The sequence below is a fragment of the Canis lupus genome, chromosome 13 (genome assembly GCF_003254725.2).
Source record: "Canis lupus dingo isolate Sandy chromosome 13, ASM325472v2, whole genome shotgun sequence".
NCBI lineage: Eukaryota > Metazoa > Chordata > Mammalia > Carnivora > Canidae > Canis > Canis lupus.
Genome location: NC_064255.1, coordinates 9,345,788 through 9,366,729, shown reverse-complemented (window position 1 = coordinate 9,366,729; position 20,942 = coordinate 9,345,788). Strand labels below are relative to the sequence as shown.

The window sequence follows — 20,942 nt, the reverse complement described above, 5'->3', positions numbered from 1 at the left end:
CAGGCTCCCTGCATGGAGCTTGCTTCTCCCTCTGCCTGTGTCTCTGCCTCTCTCTCTCTCTCTTTCTCTCTCTCTCTCTCAGGAATAAATAAATAAATAAAATCTTAAAAAAAAAAAAAAAAAAAAAAAGAGGGATCCCTGGGTGGCGCAGCAGTTGGCGCCTGCCTTTGGCCCAGGGCACGATCCTGGAGACCCAGGATCGAATCCCACATCAGGCTCCCGGTGCATGGAGCCTGCTTCTCCCTCTGCCTATGTCTCTGCCTCTCTCTCTCTCTCTCTGTGACTATCATAAATAAATAAAAATTAAAAAAAAAAAGAAATTCTCAGAATGCCTTGCCCTAACGCAGATTGAAACTGAACCTAAATGCCTTAGAATACCAGTGATCCTTCATGACTTTGACAGTAAATGGTGTCAAATAGGGTTTCTCTTGTTTACATACAAGCACAAGTAAGGCACACAATGTAGCAACTTCTAGTATTCTTGGATTCCTAGAAAACTGTAATCTGAAGCAGTTAAAATTCCTGGGAATCCCTTGTGCAGTTCATTAAAAATGAATTACTGGCTCAGGATCCATCTAGTCCAAATCAAAAGTCTCAGAATCTGGTCGGTCATCTATTTGAATTTTGGCAAAAGTATTTCCCACATTTGGTGATTTTATGGTAACTCTCCATCAAGTTACCCAGAAAAATTGCCTAAGTGGTAATTATTCACAACACAAAATGGCAGTGAAGACACGACATTTTTAAGTCATGCAATAATTTGTATATATACCCCAAGTTTTCCTATAATTATATCACATTAAATTTTCTGTGTCTGCTTTATATATGAATAAAAAATATGAAGATAGGCCAAAAATGACAGAAGTTACTTATTTGCAAACTATGTAAACGTAATGTTTTAAATATAAAACTATATAGTATACAAGTTATATATAAGTATAAATGTACAGAAATGTAAAATAATATAAAACTATAACTAAAATGTATTATTACCCAAATACACTAATTTTCTTGTTTTTATGCATTCTTTTTCCTGTGAACTCCAGATACTATTGTGAATGTATGAACCTATAATACTTTTTCCACTTAAATATTTTGAATAAAGTTTTTAAAGTCTCTGTCATTTCTCATTTTTACTCCCATTAAATAATCTAATATTTTTATTTGACTTTTAAATTATAGACAAGTATCTGTATTTATCTTACTATTAAGAGAATTAATGTTCAACACTAAGTTTCCTACATTACAGATAAGACACTGCCAATAAATTAAAGAGGTAATAGAAATTTTGGCAAAAGAATGTGTATTTTTGTTTTTAAAATACTAATTATTTTTAAAATAATTCATTTTAAAAAAGACTTCTTAAAAAATATACAATTCCATGTTTACAGCAGAAAATATCACTATAAGCTTGGAACACTTTGTTATCAAAAACCACGATTCATTCAGAGATATCTGATTGTAATGTACAAAATGATTAAAAGCTCAACCTACAGAGAGAACTATGAGTAAACAAATAGTGACAACTTGAACTTTAAGAAAAGTTCCCTCCACAATGAGATACCACCTCACACTAGTGAGAATGGGGAAAATTAACAAGGCAGGAAACAACAAATGTTGGAGAGGATGTGGAGAAAGGGGAACCCTCTTGCACTGTTGGTGGGAATGTGAACTGGTGCAGCCACTCTGGAAAACTGTGTGGAGGTTCCTCAAAGAGTTAAAAATAGATCTGCCCTACGACCCAGCAATTGCACCGCTGAGGATTTACCCCAGAGATACAGATGCAGTGAAAAGGCTGGACACCCCAATGTTTATAGCAGCAATGTCCACAATAGCCAAACTGTGGAAGGAGCCTCGGTGTCCATCGAAAGATGAATGGATAAAGAAGATGTGGTCTATGTATACAATGGAATACTACTCAGCCATTAGAAGGGACAAATAAATACCCACCATTTGCTTCGACGTGGATGGAACTAGAGAGTATTATGCTGAGTGAAATAAGTCAATCGGAGAAGGACAAACATTATATGGTCTCATTCATTTGGGGAATATAAAAAATAGTGAAAGGGAATAAAGGGGAAAGAAGAAAAAAATGAGTGGGAAATATCAGGGAGGGAAACAGAACATGAGAGGCTCCTAACTCTGGGAAACGAACTAGGGGTAGTGGAAGGGGAGGTGGGCAGGGGGTGGGGGTGACTGGGTGATGGGCACTGAGGGGGGCACTTGATGGAATGAGCACTGGGTGTTATTCTATATGTTGGCAAATTGAACACCAATAAAAAATAAATTAAAAAAAAAAGAAATTAAAGTCCCCTCTCGGGCAGCCCGGTGGCTCAGCGGTTTAGCGCAGCCCAGGGCCTGATCCTGGAGACCCCGGGATCGAGTCCCATGTTAGGCTCCCTGTATGGAGCCTGCTTCTCTCTATACCTGTCTCTGCCTCTCTCTCTCTCTCTCTCTCTCTCTCTCTCCCCCTCTCTCTATGTCTTTCATGAATAAATAAATAAAAAATAAATAAAATCTTAAAAAAAAAAAAGAAAAAGTCCCCTCCCTATAACCAGGTCACTCATTTATGCATGCATTCTTTCATTCAACAAATACTGAGTATATACTATGTGCCAAGCACTCTCTTATACTAGAGACAAAAACACAAACAAAACAGACAAAATCTATGGTGGTAGAGCTTGTTTCTAGTTGAAGGAGACAGAAAATAAACATACAAATAAATACATAACCACTATAGGTTCTGATAAGTACTATGAAAAAGAATAGAAAGGATAAAAGGATAATGAGTAACAGTAAGGGATGATATTTTATGCAGAGGTGTCTGGGAAGGTCTCTAAAGAGGTGGCCGTGGAGCCACTTAAAGCATAAAGAAGTGAGCCATAAGTGGCTGGGAAGAGATTATCCCATACAGAGAAGCCTGAAAGGCAAATCCCCAAAATGGGAGCACATTGGGCAAGTTTGAGGAACATTAGCCACAGTGGCTGTAGAAGAGAGAAAGATGGCAGATGAATTTAAGGAGAGATAGAGTCAGAACATGTAATGTCTGACAGGCCATGGAAAGGATTTCAGAACTTGATGGGGAAAAGTCAGCAGGTTTGACAAGTTCTGGCTTATGTTTTAGAAGGATAACTCTGACAACTGTGTTGACAATAGACCATAAAAGGGCAAGGATGAAAGCAGGGAAACCAGTCAGGAGACTATCATGACAGTTTGAGGCTAAGGTGGAAGTGGTAAGATTGATGAGGAATGATTGGATTTATCATATATTTTGCTGGTAGAGTTGGCAGGATTTGCTGATAACATTGCTGTGAGAGAAGAGAGTAGTTCCTTGGATGCTCACATGGAAAAAAAATATATATATATATTATAGATAGGTTTTTTTTAGGTTGAATCATTGATCATGTAAAATTACCACATTTGTATATCAAAAAATAGTTGTATCAGAAATTTCATATAGTTCAGCCAAATAACAATAAATTTAGGAGTAATTACCATATAAATGCTATTTATAAAACAATCACATTATGTAGGAAGTAGAGTAGATAGAGAAGAATTACAAGAACTGGGCCTTGGTCCACTCTAACACTTATAGATCAAAAAAAGGAGGAGCAAAAGAAGATTTAGAAGCAGCTGGGAACAAAGGAGGAAAGTGAGGAGAAAACAGTCTTGGAAAAATCTGAAGACAGTGTTCCAAGAAGGAAGGATTATTCAACTTTGTCAAATGCTCCTGGCAGGCTAAGTAACATGAAGATCCAGAAATTACCATACCAGTGAAACCCATTATGTTGACAAAAAGCTTTTCACCCATAATGTCACAAAAAAGACAATTATCTAAAATGTGCTTTAAAAAATAAAGTCATCACTAATATTACTAACCAATATCATTAAATTAATTGGTGTACAATTTCTTATAATTTCAATTTTCTTTTTTCAAAGCTAAGATAGTACATTTCCCTACCACCTTAATAGATTTAAACAAATATTCTTATAGGTAAGATCTATTGCATCCACACTGAAAAATATAAAAATTTTAAGTCAATAGATTGATTAAAAATGCCTAAAGCATTTTCTAGTGGAAAATATCCATACCCAGAAAACTAATCTTAAATTTTCTCAGTCTCACAATAAATGCTAAAAAAAAATGTACTGGAGCTCTTTGCACTACTCACCCGCACTTCCTATGAAGAGATATACTGCCAGAATTATGCACAAGTGGAAAGGTCATGTAGCATATTTTAAGAAAAATAAAATAAAATGCTGAAGTTGTTATGCCTAGTAGTTATGATTCCATGAACTGATATTATGATGTATGATTTCTTATTTTGTGTAAATAGATCTGTTAAGTTTCTGTATCTTTTGCCAAAACAAAAATGCTTCTTAACCCTCACAACATGTGTGAAGGAGAATATTATGTACTGGGAAAAAAAGAGAGATTGAAGTATAATGACCACGAATATATATGCATCTATCAATAAAGTTTCAAAATAATAATAATAATAATAATAATAATAATAATAATAATAATATTGGAACTATGGAGAAATTTGTAGTTGGGGATTTTAATCCAGTCTTTCCAGAAACTGATAGTTTAAAGCAACCAAGAATAAACAAATGTATAATAAATTTAAAGAACATAGTTCATTATATTGAACATTAAATATATAAGGACATTCACACCCATGAAAAAGAGAAAGGAACATACATTTTTAGCAAACATGGGGCATTTACAAAAAATAACTAGTAGTAGGGCAACTAAGGCACAGAATAATCTTCAGTAAATACTAAGTAATCATCAGCATACAGACTATATTCTATAACCATAATACAATAAAATTTAAATCAATTAAAATAAGATAGCCCTAAAACTCATATTTAATACAGATTATATATATATATATATATATATATATATATATATCTGAAAACATGCAACTAAATAATCTTGGGATATAAAGAAAATAATCTAAAAATTATAGTATACTTAAAAGTGAATGACAATGAAAGTATTAAATATCAAAATTTCAAACAGAGGTTAAGTTGCACTTTGAAGAATGCTTACAGCTTTGAAGAAATCTAAGTAAAAATAGAAAAGATATAAAATAATTAAAGTACATATCCAAAAATAAATTAGAAAAATGGCAATATAATAAACAAAACTGGGTAAAATGAAGGGAACAGACAAAGATAACATCAGATATCAATTTTACATAAAACTTATTTAATTAAAGATGGGTAACAAAACTAATTCTTTGATTAGTAAGAGAGGAAAAAAACCCTGGAAATTTTGCTTTATAAAATTTAGAAAAAATAACTAGCAATAAGCTTTTGGTGTAACAAAGATTTTTTAAAATAATAGAATACTATTACAACTATATGCCAAGACATTTGCAAACCTAGCTTAAATGGATACATTTCTGGAAAAAAATGTAAGATGCCAAGATAAACCCAAGAAGAAATATAATACTTGAATAGATGAATCACCATTAAAGAACTGGATATGGGAGTCAAGAACTCCCCCTCCAAAAATGACCAAACCTTGGTCCCATTTGGTTTTGTAGTTGAATACTACCAAACTTTCAAGAACAGATAATCCCTTTCTCATACAAGTTGTTCCAGAAAAATAGGAGAAAGGGGAAAGCTGCCCAACTAATTTTATGAAGCTAGTATAACCATGAATTCAAAACTGGATAAAAAATAATGAGGGGAAAAGTATAGGTATAGTTAACTTATAAAAATTTTAAACACACAAAAATCCCTAAGTAATTAGACAACCAAATCTATCAATTCATTTAAAAGTTAATATACCAGAATCCAATGTAGTGGATTCAACCAATCCAAAATAGTTTAATTACATCAGAAAACTTATTAATGCAATTTAAACATTATAAACTAAAAGAAAAAATCACATAATCATCTCAATAAATGAAGAAAAACTATATTTGATAAAGGTCAATAGATTCTTATGACTAAACTCTCAGAAAGCTAGAGTGAAAGGAATTTCCTTGACTTGATAAAAAACTATCTAGTAAAACCTGAAAGTTAAGTATATTACCTTTAAGAACTGGAACAATATAAAAATTTCCATTGTCTCTTTTACTATTCAGTGCAGTAATACAGAACATTCTAACTGATGCAGTAAGAAAGATAAATATGATAAGAAAGAGTTATGATAATTGCAAGGGAGGGTGCAAGACATTTCCTAATGGTATGATCATTTAAAAAAAGAAAAACAAAAAAAAATACCCATTGGAATTAATAAGAGAATTCACCAAGTTTTTAAATATGCTATCACATTATAGAATTTAAAAAAAAACATAAAGTGAGAGTAATCTCATAAAGAATGAACAAGGCATTTGTGAAGAGAATGTATCAAGTACCTTTAACTATCATAAAAGAAGACCTGAATAAACCTGAATAAACATATCATGTTTAAATTTAATATAGTACCAATAAAATGTCTGCAGAATGTTTTAGGGGAACATGCCAAACATTTAGATGTTTATATGAAAGAATAAAATCTCCAAATAACCACGACTCATTCCACCAGGTACTAAGACATATTAGAAAGCCATGGCAATAAATGGTCTAAAACAGACAAAATGAAAAACTAATGGGGCAGAATAAATGGTCCAGAAACAAGCATCTTGATATAAGAAGGAAAGTGGAAATCCCAATTTTTGCTCACCATAGAGTGCTAGATCTCTCCAAAATACCTGCCAAAAATCTTGGCCTTCTTTTGCAAATTTGTATTATTGTATTGGAATGCCCAGGAGGGATTTATTAAAATAATAAAAAAAATTTCATGTTAATATTCAATTCAATATGCTGGTTACACTTGTTATAATGAAGACTAGACATGACTTACATTTATTAGTTGGCTGAATAAACATGACAGTGAAGCCAACGACTCTTAAAGCTCAAATCTAGATGCCTCAAAAAAAATCAGTATGGTATTTACCAGAGAATTCAAATAAGGGCACGGTGAGTAAAAAAAGAATGGGATTGATCTGATGCTCTCAATATTAGTGAAGAGATCTTCTAAAATATTTTATCTCATCATTTTTTGAGGCAAAATAGTTAAATCAATGTTAATTGGAAGCACTGAAGTTCATCCTGAAGGTTTGCTTTTAAAATCAAGGAGTGTGGGATTTCTGATGAGAAGTTTTCCATGTCTTGTTATAAGAGAGTAAAGCCTTTAGAGGGACTGTTGCTATCAGGAAGATAGACATCATTTTTTGGGATCCCTGGGTGGCGCAGCAGTTTGGCGCCTGCCTTTGGCCCAGGGCGTGATCCTGGAGACCCGGGATTGAATCCCACATCAGGCTCCCGGTGCATGGAGCCTGCTTCTCCCTCTGCCTGTGTCTCTGCCTCTCTCTCTCTCTCTCTCTGTGACTATCATAAATAAATAAATAAATAAATAAATAAATAAATAAATAAGGAAGATAGACATCATTTTTCCTGTTTTTTTTTTTTTTTTTTTCAAAATTTTTCCATGTTCCTGTTTTTACAAACAAAACCCTTGGACATTAGATCCAAAACAAACATTAAGACGACTCCGAGGAGTCACCCTCACGCAGCCTTGGTGTGGCATTGTAGCCGGACACAGCCCCTGCCCACCGTGGGCTGTAGTGCTCACAGCTCTTCTCCTTTAAGATGCCTGAGGAAGTGCACCATGGAGAGGAGGAGGTGGAGACTTTTGTCTTCCAGGCAGAAATTTCCCAGCTCAGGTCCCTCATCATCAATACTTTCTATTCTAACAAGGAAATTTTTCTTCGAGAGTTGATCAGTAATGCTTCTGATGCCTTGGACAAGATTCGCTATGAAAGCCTGACAGACCCTTCCAAGTTGGACAGTGGTAAAGAGCTGAAAATTGACATCTTCCCTAACCCCTAGGAACGCACCCTGATTCTGGTGGACACAGGCATTGGTATGACCAAAGCTGATCTCATAAATAATTTGAGAACCATTGCCAAGTCTGGCACTAAAGCATTCATGGAGGCTCTTCAGGCTGGTGCAGACATATCCATGATTGGACAGTTTGGTGTTGGCTTTTATTCTGCTTATCTGGTGGCAGATAAAGTGGTTGTTATCACAAAGCACAATGTTGATGAGCAGTATGCGTGGGAGTCTTCTGCTGGGGGTTCTTTCACTGTATTGGCTGGGGTACCAAAGTGATCCTCCATCTTAAAGAAGACCAAACAGAATATTTAGAGGAGAGATGTGTCAAAGAAGTGAAGAAGCACTCCCAGTTCATAGATTATCCCATCACCCTTTATTTGGAGAAGGAATAAGAGAAAGAAATTAGTGATAATGAGGCAGAGGAGGAGAAAGGGGAGAAAGAGGAAGAAGATAAAGATGATGAGGAGAAACCTAAGATTGAAGATGTGGGTTCAGATGAGGAGGATGATAGTGGCAAGGACAAGAAAAAAAAAAAAGACAAAGAAGATTAAGGAAAAATACATTGATCAAGAACTGAACAAGACTAAGCCCATTTGGACCAGAAACCCTGATGACATCACCCAGGAGGAATATGGAGCGTTTTACAAGAGCCTTACTAATGACTGGGAAGATCACCTGGCAGTCAAGCACTTCTCTGTAGAAGGTCAGCTGGAATTCAGGGCATTGCTGTTCATCCCTCATCGGGCTCTTTTGACCTCTTTGAAAACAAGAAGAAAAAGAACATCAAACTATGTCCGCTGTGTGTTCATCATGGACAGCGGTGATGAATTGATACCAGAGTATCTCAACTTCATCCATGGTGTGGTTGACTCCGAGGACCTGCCCCTGAATATCTCCCGAGAAATGCTCCAGCAGAGCAAAATCTTGAAGGTCATTCACAAAAATATTGTGAAGAAGTGCCTTGAGCTCTTCTCTGAATTGGCAGAAGACAAGGAAAACTATAAGAAATTCTATGAGGTGTTCTCTAAAAACCTAAAGCTTGGAATCCATGAAGATTCCACTAACCGGTGCCGCCTTTCTGAGCTGCTGCGTTACCACACTTCCCAGTCTGGAGATGAGATGACTTCTCTTTCAGAGTATGTGTGCCATATGAAGGAGACTCAGAAGTCCATCTATTACATCACTGGTGAGAGCAAACAACAGGTTGCCAACTCTGCTTTTGTGGAGCGAGTTCGGAAACGGGGCTTCGAGGTAGTATATACGACAGAGCCTATCAATGAGTACTGCATGCAGCAGCTCAAGGAGTTTGATGGGAAGAGTCTGGTCTCAGTTACCAAGGAGGGCCTGGAGTTGCCTGAGGATGAAGAGGAGGAGAAGAAAATGGAGGAGAGCAAGGCCAAGTTTGAGAATCTCTGCAAACTCATGAAGGAAATCTTGGATAAGAAGGTTGAAAGGTGACCATCTCCAACAGGCTGGTGTCTTCACCCTGCTGCATTGTGACTAGCACCTATGGCTGGACTGCCAATATGGAGCAGATAATGAAAGCCCAGGCATTCTGGGACAACTCTACAGTGGGCTACATGATGGCCAAAAAGCACCTGGAGATCAACCCTGACCACCCCATTGTGGAGACACTGTGGCAGAAGGCAGAGGCAGACAAGAACTACAAGGCTGTCAAGGACCTGGAGGTGCTACTGTTTAAAACAGCTCTGCTCTCCTCTGGCTTCTCACTGGAGGATCCCCAGACTCATTCCAACCGCATTTACCACATGATCAAGCTAGACCTGGGCATTGATGAAGATGAAGTGACAGCAGAGGAACCCAGTGCTGCTGTTCCTGATGAGATCCCTGCTGATGTCTATTGGATTTTTTTTTCCCTCCTGTCTTTGTTCAAAGCAGGAAAGAAGGGCCTTAAGCCCTAGCCTTCATGACATTTGACAAGGGGTTTGGATGTGTATTGTGGTGTTTGTTTATTTTGTTCTGAGATTAAAGTATGCAAAATAAAGAAGATACAGTTTTATACACACACACAAAAAAGACGACTCTGAAAGATGGAGAGAAGATAGCAGACCAGCAAGAGACTCAAGTCAATATGGTAGTGAATACCCTGGGTTTTCTTTTTGACATACATATCCCAGACTTTGAGCCAAATAAACTGGTAATCCTGAAACAGTAATGCGCACACACACACACACACACACACACAAACAAAGTTTGCTCTCTTTAGTCAAAGGACAAGAACAGGATAGTTAGCAAGAAAGAAATTTAGAAAATAACTGCTCTGGGGCACCTGGGTGGCTCAGTCGGTTGAGCAACAGACTCTTGGTTTTGGTTCAGGTCATGATCTTATGGGTTGTAAGACTGAGGACCCCCCGACCCACACATTCAGGCTACAAGCCTTAAAATTCTTTCCCTCTTTGCTCCTCTCTTGACTTGTGCATGCTCATTCTCTCTCTAAATAAATAAATAAATAAATGAATAAATAAATAAATAAATAAATCTTATTAAAAAAGAACTGTTCTGTTCCAGCCAAACACAACAGAAAAAAAAAAAATACTGTGACCTTCTCTACTCAAAATAACAATAGCTGAGCAGGGAGTATGGACTTCTACCTTTGACAGAATGTAATGAATCATGTCAGAGAAGGCTAACTAGAGGACTGGAATTTTTATCCCCCAGGTGGTAATAAGAGTCACAGTGTTAGTGAAGACCATGTGGGGAACCTGGATTTCTACCTCCACCCTGGGATAACAGATGTATGCTCCTCTCTGCAGTGGAGTGACACCACAGGAATCCTGGTAGAGAGTCAAGATTTTTACTACTGCCCAGTAATAATGAGGTAAACCCCTACCATGGTGTCAGTGGAGACCTGGTGGTGAGTTAAACCTCATCCAGCAATAACAAGGAGCACTCCCTTCAGGTGACAATAGAGGCTCCCACCTGACAGCACTCCTTTCTCTGTACAGGAAGATAGCCAAATGAGAAGGTGTAAAGAAGATCTAGATTCTCATGATACCCCATGTGTCCAAAATTTGATTAAAAAAAAAATCACTTGCATACCAAGAACCAGGAAAATTTCTAAATGAATGAAGAAAGCCCATCAGGAAGTGTTAATAATGATATGAAAGAAATGGAAGAGTTATCTAACAAATGTTATAAAGCAATCATCACAAAAAAATGCTTTAACAAGCAATTACAAATTTACTTGAAACAATTGTTTATAAAAATAGAGTCTTAGCAAAGAAACAGAGGTTTAATGGACAACCAAATATAAATTTTACCTTTTTTTTTTCCAAATGTAAATTTTAGACTATAAAGAAATCTACACCAAGACACATGTCACAGCCAAACTTCGGTAAACTAAAGACAAAGGAAATACTTGAATCCAGAGAAACAATATCTTACCTATAGGAAAAAATCAATTCAAATAATAGTAGATTTCTTATCAGAAACCACAGAGGCCAGAAGGAAGTGGAACAGAATCAATCTATCTTTCTTTCTTTCTTTCTTTCTTTCTTTCTTTCTTTCTTTCTTTCTCTCTCTCTCTCTTTCTTTCTTTCTTTCTTTAAGATTTTATTTATTTATTAATGAGACACACACACACACACACACACACACACAGAGCAGCAGAGGAAGAAGCAGGCTCCATGCAAGGAGCCCGACGCGGGACTCGATCCTGGGTCTCCAGGATCAGGCCTGGGCCAAAAGCGGTGCTAAACCACTGAGCCAGGCTGCCCAGAACAGTATCTTTCAAGTGCTGAAAGAACTGTCAATCCAGAATCCTATACCTAGTGAAAATATCCTTCAGGAATGAAGAGGAAATTAGACATTCTCAGATAAAAGAAATATAAGAGAATTTGTCTCCAGAAGGCCTACCTTAAAAGAATGGCTAAAAGTAATACCTTGAATGGAAAGGATGTGATTAAAAAAATAAATTATTAAAAAAAGAACCATGGAATCTCAAAATGGAAGAAAGACTACACTGAGCAAACATATGGATAAATATAATAGGCTTTCCTTCTCCTCTTGAGTTTTCTAAATTATGTTTGAGAGTTGAAGCAAAAATTATAAAACTTTCTGGGGTGCCTGGGTGGCTCAGTTGGTTAAGTGACTAACTCTTGGATTCAGCTCAATTAAGGATCTCAGGATCATGGGCTCAAATCAGGCTCCACACTCAGTGCAGAGTCTGCTTGCAATTCTCTCCCTTTCCCTCTTCCTCCCCCTCTACGCCCCTTCCAGAGCTCCCTCTCTCTAAAATAAATAAAATATTTTTAAAATTATAAAACTGTCTGATGTGATTACAAATATACGTAAATGTTTAAGACAATTATAAACAGAGGAGAGTAAAGGGATAAAATAGGAGGGAAGGTTTTTATATTTCACTCTCATTGGTCAAATGATGACAACAGTAAACTGTTAAGTTAGGTAAATATAATGTAACACCTAAAGCAACCATTGAAAAGGTTATATACAAAGACATTCTCAAAAACACTAAAGATATATCAAAATAGATATCTTAAAAAAAAAAACACTCAAGTAACCCCCAAAAGACAGGAAAAGACAAATGTAGAAATAAAACCAGAGAGAACAAAGAGAAAACAAAATGACATTTTTTTTTTTTACACCCATGAGAGTAATAGATGGGACCATACAACCTCTTCCACAGATTCTGGATCTCATTTCTGAGAACAGTTTCAGTCATGGGACATTGCATTTCCAGTTGCTGTGTACTCTATTATCTGACTGCTACACAAACACACAGAACTCTCTAAGGCCAACTTAATTCATTCCAAGCTGCCTTCCCCACAGTTATTGCAGGGAAGATAAAATTGTGCTGTGCCAGGCTTCCACTGCCCTTGTACAATTCAATGTCCCCTGGACACATCTTGGGAGGTGTTCTGTCCTGGACTAACCGCATTGTCTAAGAAGTGCCTGGGAAGTATCTTTTTTTCCTTAAACTGAAAGGAGTGGGCATATATCAAATTACAACATAACTAAGTTAATCCACTCTGTAAAAATAACTATAATAGTAAAAAATCAGATCAACCACCTGGGATAACCCAGAATTCTAAGAATAGTGTTTCTAGAATCCAAATTCCCCAAATGGTTCATTACAGTGTTCTCCTTTAGGAGGAAGAAAAAAAAAAAAAAGCTTAAATGACAAATGCTGTTAACACTGATATTGCGATTTTGTTGACAGAAAACATGAGTGAAATAACTCCTCGTGATGTTCTGTGGTTCCCTGGCATTTACAGTGATGACAGGCATAAATGCTTGGTTTTATTGAGGAAGTTGGTACATGGGATTTGGCAGATTTACAGAAAGCACTTACTAAATATGTAGTAACAAGATAATCGTAGAAGGCCCCTCTAATAAGACCATACTCAGAATCACAATCTCAGCTTGGGTGGTCTAGTATAATTAATCACACTAGATTATTCCTTAAAACTCTTCAAAACTGATAGCTACTTAGTCTCTTGGTCACCTGTTATTTGGTGTATCTTGATAACTATGGAGTATATCACTTTAAAGTTATTAACATCACTATGATAAAAGTCAAATTCTGTTCTTCAAAGAAGTGATACTAACTTTAAGCAGATATCTGCAACGGCAGGTTGAAATTCACATTCTTTACCTTCACAGTTCCAAGATAGTGACAGGAGGTTTGAAATTGGGTAATTAAGCATTTGAAACTAACTTCTTATAATCAGGCATGCCAATTGCACTTTGATCCCAATTTTTTGAAAGCCATAGTTCTTTTCCACTTTTTTTTTCTATAGTTCTACTGAAACCCATTAAAACTAAGCAATATGGAAATGCTTCACATACACACACAAAATAAGGTGAATAGAGCTTGGAAACAAATATTTCCTCCTTTCATCTAGTTGAATTCCCAGCTTCTTATTTCCCAGTATGATTTTCAGGTACAACATAGAGACTAGAAGTCTGGTAGATCTAAGACCTCAAAATTGGCTTTAGTATAGGACTAAATATTACTAGTGTTTATAGGAAGCAAATTTAAAAAAAAATAATTAAAAAAGAATCATGTTTCCCAAATGGCAAGACAAAAATATTTAGGTTCCTTCTAAGGAATTTTAGGTGTGTTTCCAGGCTCTTACTTTTACTCTCTCTTTTTTGACAGTTTTTATCTAGGAAGAAGGGTGGCAGAAATGTTAACTCTTTGGTGGACTTAGGAGAAAAAACATTGACATATATATGCCCATGTAACTAACATATATAGATCCACGGTTCCCACCCTCTGCACACCTACTTTGTAAAATTAGTTCCTTCTCTCCCTATTGGAGAGAAAGTTATGTAATGGATTGTTAAGAAAAGAAATTATCATGGAAGAAATGTTCCATTCATCACAAGACTTAATGTGAGAGAGAAGACATGTGTCAGGAGCAAATATGTATGACTTCACAATACTCAATACAGAATGACACAGATAACAGCTGTTTGTAACACCTGAGGGCCAAGTCTCCCAGGATTTTCGAAATAACAGATACTAAAGAAGATACAATAATCATTGTAGTTTATGTTCTTCGACTCCCTTAAATTTTTGTGAGAGATAAAAAGAAACATTGAAATTCCTGTCTGTATCCTGCTTATCTAAACTCCAACCATGCCCTGAGGGTAGAGGGAGAGGTTACATATAAGATACTGAATGAAAATCAATGGAGGTAAATGTGAAAGAGATGAAGAAATGACAAAATTCCAGAGTTTAGTTGTATTAGACATTTTTAATATACCAGTTAATATAACACAAACAAAAGTAAAATTTTAGATAAACTGAAAGTTTATCCATTTCTATGCTGGCATTTAAACCCATGAGTATCCACTTTATTCTGATTGTGAAGTAAAGATGAATTTATGGATTTCTAGGTCTACACCTTTATTTCCAGACTCTATATCACTAAGAGAGTACTTTGTTGCTTTTCCCAGAATTCATATTCAGGAAGCATCCTGACATTTGGTTAATATACCCCCAAGAGCTTCTATGAACGTATGGCTCAAGATTCTGTGTCAAAAATTCCCTTTTTCAGGAGTTTTTTTTATCTGTCCCAGTAGTATACACTGTTTCTAGATAGCAAGTTCTATTCTGATGTAGAGCATTCATTGTCTATCACTTTTTTCTTTATATTCTTCCTGTAATGTAATAGCTGCAATTCTTCATAGAGCAAATTTGTTTCTTCTGTCAGGTACTAAGCACAAGAAATGGGAAAACAAAACAAAAGTGAACATCCTGATGTAAATAAGATATTCTAAGACATTCAGAGTTTTTAGATGCATATTAGGAGAGTTAGTCACCACACCCCTGATATTAGTGACAAGAAATAATAGATTGTTATAAGTGTCTTAAAAAGGAAATAATTCATCCAGAGATCATTTTTGTGTGTGTGCATAGTTTAAAGTAAGGACCTAATTTTATTTTTCTGCTTAGAATGAGCCAATGTAGATCTGAGATAGCTGTCTAGAATAGTGGTTAAGAGGATGGACACTGAATCTAAACTGCCTAGGATGAAATCCCCACTTGGGAATTATCAATTTATCTAATCCCTCTGTGCCTGTGCCTCAGTTTTATCATTTGTAAAATGATGCTATAGATATCACCTATTTCACTTGATTGTTATAAGCCTGAATCTATAGGTATTTCAACATTTGGAGCAGTGCTGGAACACAGTAAGCATCTGATAAATATTGGTGGTTGTTTTTATTATTATTATATGTCAACATTATTTTTAAAATAATTATTTCATAACTGTTTTCAGTAGCTAATCAGTCGTGATCAACTTCTCATGTGTACACAGGCATGGTTTCAGAATGTCTATTCTATTATGATAGTCTATTTGTTCCTATGCTAGTACTAGAATAATTTAATTATTACATATTTGAAATAAGCCTTTATATCTTAAGGGTAGTTTCTCATCTTTACTCTTCAAGATGGTTTTAGATATTCACTATCTAAATCCTATACCTTGGAATTTTATTTGGATAGCATTAAATTTATATGTTGGATTGGGAAGAAACATTACCTTTACGATGCTGTCTTTCCATTCAGAAATACAGTACATCTCTCCATTCATTCAGATCATTTTTGGGTTTCCCTAGAAGTGTGTTTAACTATTTCTCTGTAAAAGTATTACCCATTTTTGTTAGGCTTATTATCATTGGTACTTTGGTTTTGTATTTTCTGTTTAATGATTACTGGTAAAGGGGAAAGCTATTGATATTTTAGGATGTAATGTGCCACTATTTCAGATTAATTTTGTGGGGTTTTATTATAAACATTTTTATATTATGTTAAATTGTTGAATTTATCAAATAATTTTTCTACATCTATCAAGATTGTTATATGATTAGTTTCCTTTATTCTGTTAACATATGAATTAAATTAATTTTCTAATGCTAAATCCATTTTAATATTGGCTGATTTTATATCCAGCCATCTTGCTAAATTTTTACTTCTAATAATTTTCTTATTCTTATAAATATTTTACATAAATAATTACATCAACTCCGTTTCTACCCTTCATACTTACTCTGATTTTTCTATTGCAATATGAGCTCCAGGAATATTGAGTATTAAAGATAATATTTAATACTATTTTTAAAAATGTAAAAGAATACTGCAAACATGCAGTATTAGGGAAAGTTTTTTTATTTATTTTTTAATTTTTTTAATTTATTTTTTTATTCATGAGAGACCCAGAGAGAGACAGAGACATAGGCAGAGGGAGAAGCAGACTCCCTAAGGGAAGCCTGATGTGGAACTTGATCCCAAGACCCGGGGATCATGACCTGAGCCAAGGGCAGATGCTCAACCACTGAGCAACTCTGGTGCCTCCAGGGAAGGATTTTAAGTAAGATATAAAAGCACAAACTATGAAGGAGAAGTTTGATGGATTTTATTACATCTGTTGACAGACCCAGAGAAAAGATTTGCATTTTGCAAAAAAAAAAAAAAAATGCATAGAATATATAAGGATCTCCAGCAAATGAGCAAGAATAAAATGAGAAACCCAATAGTAAAATTGGCAGAGACTATAAATATGCAATCTATAGACAGAAAAACTAAACACCTGATGTACAAATAATGAAGTACTCATCCTTATTGTCAGAGAAATATTAAACTAAAACAACAATGAAATAGTACTTTCTACCCACAATTCTGACAAAAATAAAATGCTGAGAAGTATCAAAGTTAAAACTAAGATGTAGGGAAGTCAAAATCTTCATGCAGGAATGTATGCTGGAATAGCAATAGTGAAGAGAAAATTGGAAATAAATACAAAAATGACTATGGATTTACTCTGAACCTAGTGATTATAATCTTATAATCACAATGTCTCCGAACCCCAATAAAAACTTCTGCTGGTAAAGACATATAGTAAGGATGTTCACCACTGCAGCTAGTTAAAAACAAACTAAATATCCATTAATAGGGCAAAGAGATAAAATACATATAATTAAAAAGAATGAACTTGTTTTACATACATTGACATATAGATTTCAGAAACATAATGTTGAGTGAAAAAAAGTAACAGAATATATCAAGTAAGACCATTTGTGTAAACTGAAAGCACATACCTAAAACAATAATACATATTGCTTATGGCTATACATATCCGCAAATAAATACACAAAAAAAGGTGGTTTGTAATGACTCACATTAAAAGACAAGAATAGGTGCCTATGGTAGGGAAAACAGATTTGGAAATGGGCAATACAGGGAATAAAGAAATTATATGAAAAATATATATATAAAATGGAAGTTGAGCAGGGATTAATGATGTCCTTTGGCTAAACTGAAAATTGTCATCAACCCAATTCTATAAAAGTAGTATCAAAAAAACCTAAGCAGCAACAAGATAGGGAGGAAGGGAAAAAAATAAATGAAAAAGGAAAAATAATAGCTATAATGAAGGCCGAGAATAATACCATGGAGAGAGAGAGAAAGACAGAATGAAAGGAAAGGAAGAAGGAAGGAAAGAAGAAAGAAAGAAAACAAGAAAAAAAAGAGAAAATATTTGCTTTAGTTCTTGACCAGGGTGTGGGTTGTATGAAGTAAACTTAATGAATTTAATGGAACTATCACAGAAAATTTAAAGAACTGGTAGGAGAATCAAGCACACACCTTTACAGTGAGAAGTATCTGATACCCTCTATCCCCACTATAGCTGTTTTGCCAATTCTGGAAATCTGGAGGTCTTTTCTGCCTAAGCAAACCTTTTGGGACTCTTTCAACTGGCTTTTTATTTTTTTTTATTTTTATTTATTTATGATAGTCACACAGAGAGGGAGAGGCAGAGACATAGGCAGAGGGAGAAGCAGGCTCCATGCAGGGAGCCCAACGTGGGACTCGATCCCGGGTCTCCAGGATCGCGCCCTGGGTCAAAGGCAGGCGCTAAACTGCTGCACCACCCAGGGATCCCATCAACTGGCTTTTTAAATGGATAAGCAATACATGTAGCGCTATATTTTAGGCAATTGTTCAAGTTTGGTGAATCATGGGGATTTTCTAATTTCAGTCATCAGTAGCACTGCTTAGTGTAATCTGCACTAGTGTGACTGATGTTTTCCCAGGAGGATATTGTCCCACCCTATGGAAGCTCCACTGAATCCTTTCTACTCCCAGATAGAAAATCTGGTTGACTAAATTATCTTATTTCCCTACAGTCAGCTTTAGATTCATAACAGGAAAAATATTTATGCAACTGTGGTTAAACCTTTGGAAAACACACAACTGTGCAAAGGAAAAAAAATTTAAAAAGGAGATGACGGTAGTCTTGACTAATGGAATAGGAGGAAGTTGAACTGGCTTGTTAGGAGTTATGAAGAAACTATATGCAGAGACTCACAATTGTTAATTGTTTAACAATTTCACGCAGTCCTGAGAAATTAGAAGTTTTTGCCAGTAAGAATACCAATCTTCCAAGTAAGGAGCGTTCATGTGATCATTTTTTGGCCTTTGTGAGAGCTGCAATGATTACCTCTAAATGAACAAGACTGAAGAAAAGCCATAAAATATTTGTGCCTGTTCTAACTTGCATCATGCCCATACAGTGGGCTCCCAAGAGGGGATGAAACTCTACAGTCTCTTTTGAAATGGCACTATGCAAAGTGAATCTTTCATTCACTGACATTTACTTCAAAGTCCATTTCTAAAGCCAGGGCTCTGACCTAGATACCCTGAACTCTCCTCCCCTAAACTCTGTCTGCACATCTATGTGCAAACAAACACCTAAATGGAAGAAAATCAAGATCATATTAGGCCCATCCAGGTCTCTGAATCTCAAATGCCAGATGACTTTAAAAGGAACTGATAAGTACTGAGAAAGAAAGGATCTAAAATCTGAGAAAGCCTTCCAATTTTGCCATATCCTAAGCTCTGCATTGCCTCAGTCAATCCTCACAACCAAAACAACCCTGAATAGTATGTGTTATCATTATTACCCTATAGTAACAGAGGAAGAAAGCTCAGAGATAAAATATCATGCTCGTAATAGAAAGCAAGGAACTATCCACCCTCTTTTGAACTTCACACACCATGCTCTTTCTTCTGTGAAATGCTCAGAAGAGTCAATGGAGCAGAATCCAACAGTAAAATCACTTCACTAGCCGTGGTTATAGACTTCAAGTCAACCATTTCTGGCTCCTCCTTTTTTGATGAACAACCAAGGTAGTAATCTTTTTGTTTTGTTTTGTTTTGTTCTCTCTCTCTCTCTCTCTCTCTCTTTTTTTTTTTTAGATTTTATTTATTTATTCATGACAGAGAGAGAGAGGCAGAGATACAGGCAGAGGGCAAAGCAGGCTCCATGCAGGGAGCCCAATGTGGGACTCGACCCCAGGTCTCCAGGATCACACCCTGGGCCGAAGGCAGCGCTAAACTGCTGGGCCACCAGGGCTGCCCCAGGTAGTAATCTTTAACTGATATTTTGTACACCAATAAAATGAGAAAGATGACCAGAAAGTTTTTAAAGTTTTTCTAAGTCTAACCCATTTTGTGTATGTCCTTCCAAATTCTCAATGAAGATTTATTTCTCATGCATTGTGGCTGCCTTGACAGGGTGGCTTATTCAACAACACAGACTTTGCTTCTTATAGGACAAAATAAAACAGCTGCCCACTGCCTCGGACCCCCAGGATATTCCCAAAATTGCCTGGTTTATTTTACTTCATGATTTCAGAAATGTCTCCATCTATTGATATTTTAGAAAGGTAGGAATATTTGGAATATTTGAGAGAATATTCTAAAAATTCTGACCTCGATCCTTGTCAAGTCAAACCCAACTACAATTAATTTCTCTTTCATATTCAAAGCAAGCTGAGCAATTTGCCTTCTACTTGCAGAGACCAAGCAACAATGAGGATTTTTACAGAAGAGAAGGTCCAGAACAGCTGTTCACATGTCTGTAACAGGAGCTCAGGAAGTATTCCTACTGTGGGTCTCTTTAGAATCCAAACCTTCAGGAGTTTGCTTAAGTGTAAAAGATCTATCATTAGTCTTACTTTGCTTTTGTCTTCCACTTATTTTTTTAGTCATGCACACAGCAGCAGTGTTCATTTGTAGCATCTGGAAATGAAGTAATTAGTAGGGAGAAGATAATCTGTGGGATGGACAACAAGAACAACCCACTGAATAAGGTCCAAATAGAATCTTCCAGCCCAGGCTTCTATGATACATTTGTGTTTGGGCACCATAGTTTGTACAGGCTAAATCCTTTTCCAGGGAATTTGGGCTCCATGCATAAGAATAAAACCTCAGTATACCCTATATTCATTGCTAAAAAAAACCTCCTCTCTTTGCCAGAGCGGTCTTCTTGGCCTCATTCATGCCTCTTTCTTACCCCTTTCCTCAAGAAGCAGTTCTCATCATCTAATTATTACATTCACTAAATTGTTGCTTGCTATGAAATGAAAACTCTTCCAACTTGCACTGAGTTCCAATGAGTTAAACAATAGTTTATTATTCTCATAAGAGAACACAGAGAGGGGAGCTAAATAATTGAGTAATTATGGAAAATAGAGCCCAGAGA

At 35.8% G+C, this 20,942-nt stretch overlaps 1 protein-coding gene and 1 pseudogene across 21 annotated transcripts in view; one reads left to right on the top strand and one right to left on the bottom strand.

Moving 5' to 3' along the window:
- Nucleotides 1-20,942, bottom strand: part of EMC2 (ER membrane protein complex subunit 2) — a 402,209-nt gene that overhangs the window by 269,473 nt on the left and 111,794 nt on the right. The gene's annotated exons all lie outside the window — the stretch shown is intronic.
- The window catches only part of LOC112662504 (heat shock protein HSP 90-beta-like), a 64,183-nt pseudogene continuing 50,873 nt past the window's right edge, over nt 7,633-20,942 (top strand).